This window comes from Lagenorhynchus albirostris, chromosome 13 (assembly GCF_949774975.1).
Source record: "Lagenorhynchus albirostris chromosome 13, mLagAlb1.1, whole genome shotgun sequence".
NCBI classification, from domain to species: domain Eukaryota; kingdom Metazoa; phylum Chordata; class Mammalia; order Artiodactyla; family Delphinidae; genus Lagenorhynchus; species Lagenorhynchus albirostris.
The window spans coordinates 28,037,707-28,050,555 of record NC_083107.1 but is presented as its reverse complement, the minus strand read 5'-3'; the positions used below and the strand labels follow the sequence as shown (position 1 = coordinate 28,050,555).

The following is a 12,849-nucleotide window of genomic DNA, read 5'->3' as shown; positions in this document are numbered from 1 at the left end:
TTTTGCGGTATGCGGGCCTCTCACTGCTGTGGCCTCTACTGTTGCGGAGCACAGGCTCTGGACGTGCAGGCTCAGCAGCCATGGCTCATGGGCCCAGCCGCTCCGCGGCATGTGGGATCTTCCCGGACTGGGGCACGAACCCGTGTCCCCTGCATCGGCAGGCGGACTCTCAACCACTGCGCCACCAGGGAAGCCCAATGTTCTGTTTCTTAAACTGAGGTGGGGAGAAGGGTGCGTGTAGGACTATTCTTTCATAGCTGTTCAGTATCTAATACGGCGTTATATAGTGATGGTACCTGGTTGGTGACTGTTACTGGCTGGTCGCTGTTTATTGGTGTTGTGGTTATTATGATTACTCCTGGTAATTAAATAAAAGCGTGCTAAAGGTGAGAGTAACAAGGAATGACAGGAAGTATAGTCTGATAAGGACTTCTTTGCTTGAGATTAGTTTGGGGAACTTAAGTTGAATAAGGGATGTGGTTTTCGGTAAAATGTCTTCTAGTCGCATTAAGTCCAAAAGGGAGGATGCTGATTTTTGGCTCATTGATAGGTTCAGGTGAGGAGGTAGGCGATGCATGATGGTGGGGAAATATCCTAAGAGACTAGAGAATGTAAGGGTATTTGAGGGGTAGATAAATTTCAAGTTTTGTGTGTTCAGGTTAATGGTGAGGGCCAATATAAAGCCTAGGATGGTTACTGCAAGGGCCGTTAGTTCTAGATGTAAGGGTATGGTTATTAGGGGGACTGTGGTTGGGGGGATGTTGTTGGAGATAATGAATCCGGCAAAGACACTTCCAATTAGTAGGCGTTTGATGGAGTTAGTTAAGAGGGGGTTGTTTTCATCCATAGAGGTTAGGGGAGAGAAGTGAGGTTGTCCTAATAGTGTGAAGAAGACAATTGGGGTACTATAGACAGCTGTGAGGGAGGTGGCAATTAGAGTTATTAACAGGGCTCAGGCGTTAATGATCAAGTCTTTAGAATACAAGCCGGTGAGGAACGGCATTCCTGTCAATGCCAGACACCTGATATTAAGGGCTGTTGTGGTGAAAGGTATAATATAGCCTTGAATAGGCCTCCTATTTTTCGAATATCTTGTTTGTCGTTCAGGCTGTGAATAATGGACCCAGATCATATGAATAGTGTGGTCTTAAAAAAAAGCATGTGTGCAGATGTGTAAGAATGCTAGATAGGGCTGGTTGATGCCGATTGTTACCATTATTAGGCCTAATCGGCTTGAAGTGGAGAAAGCAACCCTTTTTTTAATGTCATTTTGGGTGAGAGCGCATACAGGTGTGAATAGGGTGGTAAGGGCTCCTAAGCACAGCACTATTGCTTGAATAAGTTTGTTGTTTTCTGTTAAAGGGTAAAATCGAATAAGTAGGAAGACTCCTGCCACAACTATTGTGCTTGAGTGGAGCAGGGCTGATACAGGGGTGGGGCCCTCTATTGCTGAGGGGAGTCAAGGGTGAAGTCCAAATTGGGCTGATTTTCTGGCTTCCGCTAGTATGAGTCCTATAAGGGGGAGGGTTTGAGGGATTTAGGTCGAGTATAAAAATCTGTTGCAGGTCTCCTGTGTTTGAGTTAAACAGGAATCATGCTATTGATATAATGAACCTGATACCCCCAATGTGGTTATGTAGGATTGCTTGGAGAGCAGCTGTGTTTGTGTCTGCTCGTCCATATCACCACCCAATAAGCAGGAAGGATATAATTCCAACCCCCTCCCAACCAATAAAAAGTTGGAAGAGGTTATTGGCAGTAACAAGGATTAGCATGGTGGTGAGGCAGAGGAGTAGGTACTTGAAGAACCGATTAATGTAAGGGTCTAAGTGTAGGTATCATATTGAGAACTCCATAATGGGCCATGTAACAGATAATGCTACTGGTATGAATATTATTGAGAAGTAATCTATTTTGAAGCTAAGTGTTAATTTAAGGGTTTGGACAGTGATTGAATGTCAGTTTGAAATAATTATTTCTTGGCCTGTGTGGCAGAATATTACTGTTGGAACTAGGCTGGTAATAAAAGCATATGAGACAGTATTTTTTACATATGTTGGATATTTGTTGCTTTTGTAGAAATCTGTGTTAGTTATTATAATTGCGATGATTAGTATAAGCAGTGTGACCAGAGCAAAAGAGGAAAATAGGTTTATTACTTTTACTTGGAGTTGCACTAATTTTGGGGCTCCTAAGACCAATGGATAACCATTATCCTTTAAAAGCCTGAAAAAGCCATACTGTTAGGCATGGGGGCATGAATTAGCAGTTCTTGCAATACCTTCTCGGTAAATAAGAAGTCTCAGTCTTCTGTTACTAGATTCACAATCTAGTGGGTTTTTTTTAAACTATATTTACAATACAGGGGGCCTAGGATGATTTTGGGATTTAGTGACAAGAGTAGAGGGTGGAGGGTTATAAGGGCATTTTCTCATGTGCAAGAGGGTGTAATATTATTAATATGGTGTGTGTATTTACTGAGTTGCGTCGGAATTAGTATATATATAGAATATAGGGATGAACTATTTACAATAGCCAGGATATGGAAGCAACCTAAGTGTCCATCAACAGATGAATGGATAAAGAAGATGTGGCGCATATATACAATGGAATATTATTCAGCCATAAAAAGAAACGAAATTGAGTTATTTGTAGTGAGGTGGATGGACCTAGAGACTGTCATACAGAGTGAAGTAAGTCAGAAAGAGAAAAACAAATACCGTATGCTAATACATGTATATGGAATCTAAAAAAAATAGAGAAAAGGTCATAAAGAACCTAGGGGCAAGACGGGAATAAAGATGCAGACCTACTAGAGAGTGGACTTGAGGATATGGGGAGGGGGAAGGGTAAGCTGTGAGAAAGTGAGAGAGTGGCATGGACATATATACACTACCAAACGTAAAATAGATAGCTAGTGGGAAGCAGCAGCATAGCACAGGGAGATCAGCTCAGTGCTTTGTGACCACCTAGAGGGGTGGGATAGGGAGGGTGGGAGGGAGACGCAAGAGGGAGGAGATATGGGGATATATGTTTATGTATAGCTGATTCACTTTGTTATACAGCAGAAACTAACACAACATTGTAATGCAATTACACTCCAATAAATATGTTAAAAAAAAGAATATAGGGCTGTAATTACAATGTCAGTTCCTATTAAAGATAATGGTAAAATTTGATCATGAGAAGGTTGATATAACTACGAACAGTTCTCTGATTAGATTAACAGTTGGGGGTAAGGCTAAGTTTGTCAGGTTTGCCAGTAGTCATCGAGTGGCTATTAGTGGGAGGAGAGTTTGTAGGTCTCGGGCTAAGATTATAGTTTGGCTGTGGACTCGCTCGTAGTTCGAGTTTGCTAGGCAGAATAATATAGATGATGTGAGGCCATGGGTGATTATTAAAGCGGTGGCTCCTACGTACTTCAAGGAGTCTGGATGAGAATAGCTGCAATAACAAGTGCTATGTAGCTGACAGAAAAATATGCGATAAGTGATTTTAGGTCTGTCTGGCGTAGACAGATTGAACTGGTTATGATTATTCCTCATAAGGAAAGCATAAGAAAAGGGTATGCTACGAATTCTGTCTGGGGGTTGAGTATTGCTGTAATTCGTAGTATGCTGTAGCCCCCGCGTTTTAGTAATACGGCTGCAAGGACTATAGAGCCTGCAATAGAGGCTTCTATGTGTGCTTTGGGTAGTCAAAGGTGGAGGCCATAGAAGGGTAATTTTACCATAAAGGCTATTATGCAGGCTAGTCATATAAAGACGTTGGATCAGGAGTTGGAATGCTTGGGTTCAATGTTGGAGTACTAGGAAATTCAGAGAGCCCGTGGTGTTTTGGATATATACTAATGCCACTAGCAGTGGAAGTGATCCGACTAGTGTATAGAATAGAAAATACAGCCCTGAATTGAGGCGTTCTGTTTGGTTACCACATCGAGTGATGATGATGAGTGTAGAAACTAGTGTGGCCTCGAATATAATGTAAAATAGAATTACTTCTGTGGTGGTAAATGTTATGATTAAAGATGTTTGTAATATGATTAGTATAGTGATGTATGGTTTTTTTCAGGTCAGCGATTCTTTGAGCAGGTGAGACTGACTGGATGTTAATATCAGAGGTAGGGGTATATTGTCAAGAGCAGTAGTGGTGCACATAGGGAGTCGGAAAAGAATATTAATGAGAAATTAAGGCTATTAAACTAGCTAAGAAGAAGCAGGTTTGTGAGGCTAATCAGCAGGCTATGGGTTGTAGCATTAATTCAAATTATATTATTTTTTGATAATCAAGTCAGGGGTATTAGTATAGTAGGGATAATACATTTTAGCAATGGAGGAGGTAAAGGTTTTGTACATAGTGCCATACGTATTTGATACTATTACTAGCAAGGATAATGTGAGTGTGGCTTCACAGCCTGCGAACACCAATAGGATGATTGCTATTATGCTGGCTAAGGTGAAGTGTACGTTTAGGATTATCAGGGATGCCATGATGAATAGTGATAATATTATGCCTTCTAGACATAATAGTGAGGGCATTAAGTGGGATCGATATATTAGCAGTCCTACAAGGGATATTGTGAAAGCTATAATAATATTTGTGTACACTAAAGACACTTGGTAGTTATGAGTTTAGTCATAATCTAATGAGTCGAAATCATTTGTTTTGTTTGAAACTAAATACCATATTCAGTTCATTCTAGTCCCTTTTGAGTTCGTTCATAGGCCAGGCTAATTGCCAATAATGAGATTAGAAGTAGAGCTACCGTGAGTATTGTTTTTAGACTATTTGTTTGAGTTGCCCAGGGGAGGAGCAGAGGAGAGCAATTTTATTTATTAAGAATTTGTTAATAAATTGTTATATATATACATATATTGGGGGTGAGTCCTCAAGATTTCTTTGTCATCAGTAGTGGCCAATCAAAAAAGTCTGGAGACACTGGTTAGATAATCTGCAGGAAAAACGATCACAAATTCATAATGAAAATGGTTTGGGTTCTTTTTTGTAAATGGATAAATTAGAAACATTAGTTATCTTGTCTTATATGAGTCATTACAAATTACAGTCCAGGAACTTCATGATCGGCATAAGAAAAGATATCTGACATCAAAAGGATAGTTAAGCAGGGAACATCCTTATACCCTGGATAAGTTTAGAAAAAGCTAGACTCTCCATGGCCTGGGAAATGAGCGTGCATCTGGACAAAAGGCTCAACACTGGATGGCTAACTTCTTAAGACCCTTAGCCCAGTCAGATACGCATTTAAAATCTATTTTGTTCTGTGCATGAGGGGTTGGAGACTGAGTACAACTGCAACTCAGATTCCGCTGTCAAATTTTGGAACTAATCAATAGACCAGTTAAAGAGGTATTTGATGATAAATGGTTCTCAACCACCAAGGGTTGCTTTTTGTTTGTTTGTTTCCCCTCTATAAGCTCCAAACTTCAAAAGGTTTCCGCCTCCCAAAGACTGTGTTAAGTAAACACTACTAGCTCCTGGGAAGGCTAGAGACTCAGTCCCATGGGGTTGGTGTAAATATTTGCTGGTTCCCTTTTCATTAAATTTCTTTCCTTCCTTTCAATTCTATTTTCCTAATTATATTTTATGTACCATTTTAATGAGTCACCTCAAGGCCATTTTGGAAATAGGTGGAATTAAACAAATTTGATAAAAAGTGCTTTGAGCATGGCACTTGCGCTTAAGAGCCAAATGAAGGGTCCTGGGGAAGCGAGTGCAGGATGCATTCAGGACAAGGAAAGATGGGAGAGATGGGAGAGGCCCAGAAGATTTCAAGTTCTAGTCTTTCAAAAGGATGGGCACAATTTAGATGAAACAGAGAAGAGGACAGAAGGAAACAAAGAGACTAGTGGAAGCCAAGGTGCAGAAAGAGGAGTAGCTGAGATGTGCCCAAGGGAAGAAGGAATGGGGCATTTCTTGAACACCTACTATGTGACAGATACTCTGCTGGGCCAGGCAACTTACTCATCTATTTCATTTCATTTCCAGGAAAATCAACAGCCTAAGAGGTTAGTATCTCTGTTTTACAGATGAAGAAATGAGGGCCCCGAAAGGTTAAAAGAATGGACCAAAAGGAACATATTCAGTAAGTGATAGAGTCAAGACTTAGACCCAGGATAGTCTGACCCCCAAGATGGGGCCTTTCCCTCTTTTCCCTTTTGGGCTTCTCTCAAAGGCCTGGACGAGCAGAGGTGGCATATAGAGGAACGGGAGTGGGAAGACTGAAGAGGCAGTAGTTGAGTTAGACTACGAAGAGTGCTGATTGCCCTTATAAGGATTTTTAAAAAAATTTATATGCCATGGGGAGTGGTAACATTTCAGTAGCAATTTATTTATTATTTTTTGCGGTACACGGGCTTCTCACTGTTGCCGCCTCTCCTGTTGCAGAGCACAGGCTCCGGACGCGCAGGCTCAGCGGCCATGGCTCACGGGCCCAGCCGCCCCGCGGCATGTGGCATCTTCCCGGACCGGGGCACGAACTCATGTCCCCTGCATCGGCAGGCGGACTCTCAACCGCTGAGCCACCAGGGAAGCCCAGTAGCAATTTATCAGTAAGCTAAATGGACTTGAGGAGAAAATTTTCAGGCAGGAAGATCTGAGGTAATGAGGATCTAGATTAAGATGGCAGTAATAGGACGACAGGATGGCTACGGACTTTATCGGGTCCAACTGAAGGACTGAAGGCTGGCTGAGTGTTGGAGGGGGACAGGGCAGACTAAATGGTGATCACAAAGCAGAGTTTTCAAAATCGGTATCCTCCAGGGACCAGGCAAGTAATACAAATGAATGAATCAAGCAGGTGCTTCCTATAACCATTCTCATTCCAAACAAAAGCAGATGAATCAATATGTCTCTGAGTTCTCACACCTGCCTTTTGCTTAAGCTATGGAGGAGGGAAATACACGCCCTGCATTTCCCTTCGTCCTTGCTCACTGCGAGTTTTACAGGTAAGAGGGTCAGGCTGGCCAGGGGCCTGTGGCAGGTTTCAGTGTGACTAAAGTCAGTTAAGGCGGAGAGAGACAGGGGAATCTTAGAAATTATCTAAACCCTAGAGAGCCTCTTCTCCACCTCCATTTCCACCCCCGTCCCCAACAACCATGAATGGCCTTCCTTTTTCTAATAGAATCTCCTTCTAAAACTGTCCTCATGTCAGAAACTGTCACAAAGTTACTTCTCAGAATTTTCCTCTGAAGGAGGAACAATTTTTGCCTGAATTATGCCTGGCATTTTAAAAACACTCAGGATCCCAAACCTTTTTGGTTTGTTCTATATTATCTGCCTCTTGGTTAGTAAACATACCTTTAGCCACCCTGCTTTCCTTTGCCAGCTTTAGATGTATTCCTTTGGCTTTTCAAGGGTTTTCATACTGCCAAAATAAGAGACAGACGCCTAGCACTGTAGCCCTGGATCTACCACTAGCAGACAGTCCTACTACTAAGTAGGACTCCTCTAAAAATCACACTTACTGATGACCAACGACATTCATGTCCCTTCCAGCTCCAAGATTCTAAATCTAGATAATTCCTTATCAGGAAGTAAATAGCTACAGGACAGAGAGAGTAATTCTCATCACTTAGCAGGAGTGAGCCTGCTAAAATGGCAAACTGTGAGTAATCGCAGAGAATGGGACCGTCCTTTCATCTTACAGAGGAGGAAACTGAGGTCCAGAAAGATTTCATAATAACACGCAAAGCTACTATGAATGGATGTGGGATTAGAACATAAGCCCTTGCCTCCTGGTCTGCTTTTCTTTCTACTATGTGGTGCAATTTAACCAGCTGGTGAAGAACCAAAACCTATGAGAACAGAATGCAAGTCAGATGCCTAGAGAGACGAAGGAGAAGAAAGAGAGGCTTTTTTTTTTTTTAATTAAAAAAATAAAGTAGGGCTTCCCTGGTGGTGCAGTGGTTGGGAGTCCGCCTGCCGATGCAGGGGACACGGGTTCGTGCCCCGGTCCAGGAAGATCCCACATGCTGCGGGGCAGCTGGGCCCGTGAGCCATGGCCGCTGAGCCTGCGCGTCCGGAGCCTGTGCTCCGCGATGGGAGAGGCCACAGCAGTGAGAGGCCCGCGTACCGCAAAAAATAAATAAATAAATAAAGTAAAAAAGAATATAAAGTCCATCTTAGCCCTAGTGAACAAATGTTAAAATTTTGTTAGCATTTAATTTACTTTAGATCCTCCCTTTGTTTTTAAGAAAAAAAACATTATAAATAAAGGTGAAATCCCCCTCCCTTCTGCCTTCTTGGAGGATACAGACCACTGTCATGATTTGGTTATGTGTCTCCTACATGTTTTTATGCTTTTACTAGAGAAATGGTAATGTTTTGTGTTTTATTTTACATATATATTATAATATTGTACACAACATTCTGCAACTTGCTTTTTTCATTCAATATTATGTTTTCAAGATCTATCCACGTTGATCCATGTAAACCTAGTTCATGGATTTTGATGGCTAAACAGTATTCTCCACGGTATAAGTGTACTTAAATATACACACTGTATTTATCAAATTCATTAATGATGAGAATTTGCACAATTGTGTTTCTGGCTGATAGGGAATCCCTGCAGTGGCTTGCCTGTACCCAGGGAATAGGTAGCATTCTAGGTGAGTACAGTGAGAAAGGAGTTATCAGTCCATCCATATGTGAAATGATGTAAAAGTGTCAGGTCACGTAATGGGCCAACTTAAATACCCCCTGAATCTGATACCACAGCAAGTGGCACAGAGGAAACTCAGTCCAGGCCAAGATTCTTTTTTTTTTTTTTTTTTTTTCTTCCGTATGCGGGCCTCTCACTGTTGTGGCCTCTCCCGTTGCGGGGCACAGGCTCCAGACGCGCAGGCTCAGCGGCCATGGCTCACGGGCCTAGCCGCTCCATGGCATGTGGGATCTTCCCAGACCGGGGCACGAACCCGTGTCCCCTGCATCGGCAGGTGGACTCTCAACCACTGCGCCACCAGGGAAGCCCAGGCTAAGACTCTTAAAGAGATAACTAAAAGGATCTCCATCTCTCCTTGAGAAAAAACATGCAGAGGAATAAAGAAAGAAGCACGCCCACTGTGACTAGAATTAAGATAAACACAAAATATTCCTTCTCTGAATAGTAATGTCAGGAATTTACATCCCTTTCTGAGTCTTTGGGAATGGATCAGGAAGTTTCCACAGGATTTTCAAAGATATTTGAGGTTGACCTGGGATGGTAGAGAATGGCAAACTCTGCTTCCATAGCCATTAACCTCTATCGCCTTAAACTTGGAGCATCTGAATGCCGATTAGCTAGTGTTTGAGTTGGGTGGGAAGGAGAAATTAGGAGAAGAAAGAAGCCTCCTTGTGGGAGAGTTTGGTGTCATTCTCAGAGATCCTAGAATGGAAAAATTTCTTCTTTTATTTTTGCAAAGATAAACTCAGTCTTCTGATTCCTTGTATGGCCAGAGTAATAACGTCTTTAGTCCTTGATGGCATGGGAGCCTTTACCCAACACTAGATCTTTGTGTTTATCATCTCTGGGTTATAGTATGGCTTGTTGTGAGGTCTCAAACAAATCATTATGTTTTTTTGACTCAGTGACTCAATCATTGATGTGAATTTGTTAAAAAAAACACCTTCTTCAATTTATTGCATAAAGGTATGAAAAGAGATATAGTATGTGAAAACACTTGAAAATTTCACATTGTTATAGTTAATAACACTCTTATCACAGCGTATCATTACTATTCAAAGACATTTTTAAAAAGCAACTAAACATTACCCTTCATGAACTTTAGAGCAACAACAATTGTCTGACTTCTGCTTCAATGTAACATTGGCTGGAGCCCCTGGCTTTCATTCAAGCTGCAACTCTCTTCTCCTGACCCCAGGGCCATCATGTCCATATTCCCTGTGAGCCAGGGGCAGATGGACATTCTCCAGATTAGCATTTGTCCATGTGGCTTGTTCCCTGGGAGCAGAGTTCCTTCAAGGGCCAGATCATAAGCAATGGTTTTTAGGAGGGGACCACCCACATTTTAAACACCCTGGACAAGCTGTGGGAAAAACAATCTACTCTTTTACCTGAGATCTTTCCCATGTCTATAAGAAAATAACCCCAAAAGAGATACCACAGTGCACTGGCAAATCACCATCATCTTGTCACCCCTTAACTATTCCTCTCCATGGACTAACCCCTTTCCTGACTTGAAAGTGTCCTCTTTAACAGCTAAATTTTCTCAACACCTTCTCCTGTCCCCTTTGTGGATCTCAAAAACAAACACTTTACAACACTGGGCTGGGGGCAGAGGGAAGGGGGTTAGGAAATCTTCAGAGTTATAAAGATGAGTGGTGTTGAGGCAAATCCAAGTCATTCTGCCTAGGAGCTATAGTTCAGAATTTTCACTGTTTCTCACTTCTATGGCCCCGGGGAAGATACCAGCCTCTCATTAAAGTGGAAATAATAATACCTACCTTGGTAAAGTACTCAGCATAGTGCCTGGCACATAGTAAATGCTCAGCAAATATTAGTTATGATGATGACAATGACAAAAGAAGGAGAAGAAGATGATGACAATGAAGCTGACCAACTCATTTCTGCCCTCACAATGCCTTCATGCTGTTCTCTGATTTGGAATACCTCCCCTTTTCTCTTTGTCCTATCCAGATCCTTCCCTTTCTAAAGAGACCCTTAAGAAGGCTTCATCGCAATATTTCATTTGGTAGTATCATAGCCCATCTTAAACTCCTAATTATTATTAGGTGCTCCAGGTATAATATCTCACTTGATAGTACCAAAGCCTATCTTAAACTCCTAATTATTATTATTATTATTATTATTATTATTATTATTTTTGTCTTGCTTCCTCAAGGAGGTTATAAGTTGCTTAAGGACAGGATCTTTCTCTCTGCTTCTACCTGGCACAGGTCTGGGCCCATGTTAGCTATGAAATACTCAGCATCAAGTGTAGTTAAAGAGGTTTCTATTTCCTGGTCACAGAGTGGTCCCAAGCACAGTACAAAGGGAATTTCACAGCTGAAGACTGTATCTTCTTGGCGGCTCAGGACCTCCTTACTGCCTCATACTACTAAAATGGTCCTATGTTGGCTGAAAGCTGGGAAAGTCCACCTTCCCTAAATACTCCTCAAATGAGTAAGGGGTTCTAAAAGCTGGTTTGAGGTTTAACACTTGCCACAGATAATTCACTAATTATTAATTCCTGCTCTGGATACTGGAATACTAATTACACTCCCACATTCCAAGAGGGTACAGCAGAGGTATGTTCCTCAAGCACATCTGCATTGGCCCAGAGGCTCTGGACTCCCAAGGAATTGGGCTTATGGCGAATGAGAGTTGGTCACAAATCATCAAGCAGCCACGGCTCTACCAAAAGCTGTTGATGCTCAGACTATGGGCCCCCATGCTGCCCGCATATACTGCCTCTGTAAGCTTCTGGAATTCTCTGGCCTGGAGACATGTCTGCAAATGGGATGGAAACCAAACACAGTCCTACAATGGAGGGGAACTTCTGACAGGGTTCTATCCAGAAGCTGTAGTCAGCTTTCTCTGGATACCAGCAAAGTCCCCTCCTTCATCCTCCTACCTCTAGGGCCAGATCATAGGTCCTCTCGCCTTTCAGCCTGTAAGCACCTTAGGGCTCATCCGTGTTTGTCTTCTTAGTGTTTAGCACTGTGTAGCGGGGCAGAAAAGAAGCTCAGTGAATGAATGCTGACTGATGGTTGTCAGAAAGCAGCACAAGAGGCCAGAGTGCTGGAGGCCCTGCATGCATGACAGCAAACACCTTGGTCTGCGGTCTTCTCCAGGGCCTCCCCTGGGCCCCTGGTGGTTCTCTGGGGGCACTGGATGCTGCCTCCACTAGGTGCTAGTGTCTGCTTTCTGTTCCTTCATGCTCTCCAAAAGGCGGAGAATGGGTGGAAAGACTCAGCTACAGGATATTGGACTGTTTACAGTTGGCCAGGCCAAGATTAGCGTGAGCACAACATATGCCAAGTTCATTGGAAGTTACATTTTCCCTTTGTTTACACATTAAACGGGAGAAGACCAGAGGAAAAAAAAAGCAGGTGACCTCCTGTTAACCTCACCCGTCTGCAAGAGGCTGCTGCCCTCACCTCTGAATGAACTTTCAGATTATCTCAGACAAGATTCACCTTGCGCTGAACTTGTATGCCTGCTCTGAAGCCCCCAGTCACGTAGCTGTGATTAAACATTACAGAGTGGCCATAAATTTACAGAAGTATTATTGTGGCTTGCTTTCCTCTTTCTTCTTTGGGAGAGGAAGAGAGCTATGGGTTTAGGGTGGAGGGAGTTAAAAAAAGGGAAACTCATAGTCAAACAAACAGTTCCTTTTCACAGCTCTGAACAAAGGAGAAAACATTGCATAGGTGTCCCAGAAAGAAGGGGAAAGAAATTTGGCCATGTGAGAGAAATTAAAGCTCTAGAAGGCTCAAAAGCCCCCAACTCAACAGAAGAGATGAGTTGCTCTTGGTCCCATTTCCAGGCAATCTGCAAGTTTGCAGGTGAACACAAACCTGTTGTACCCTTGCCCTGGCTCATCGTGAAGGGTATCCCTGAAGTCATACTTCTGCCTGTGAGAGAGAGATGCTCTTCCTTGGGTTTGCTATAAAGTATGGGGCAAGCTGACAGGGCAGCAGGCAGGAGAAAGAAGCCTGCAAGAAAACACTGCTTGTTTTGTTCTTTGAGCTGCTATGAGATGAAGATGCCCTAACATCTGGGATGTTTAAACGGCGACTGTACAAAGACTAGATCGTACTCTAACGGAAACACCCTGTAGCTGTACCCGGGAGGCTGACCCAAGAACATTTGTTTCTATGATTCACTGT

At 42.6% G+C, this 12,849-nt stretch overlaps 1 protein-coding gene and 1 pseudogene across 1 annotated transcript in view; both read right to left on the bottom strand.

Moving 5' to 3' along the window:
• The window catches only part of EXOC6B (exocyst complex component 6B), a 712,247-nt gene that overhangs the window by 23,977 nt on the left and 675,421 nt on the right, over nt 1-12,849 (bottom strand). The gene's annotated exons all lie outside the window — the stretch shown is intronic.
• On the bottom strand, nt 353-2,251 carry LOC132531867 (NADH-ubiquinone oxidoreductase chain 5-like; annotated as a pseudogene).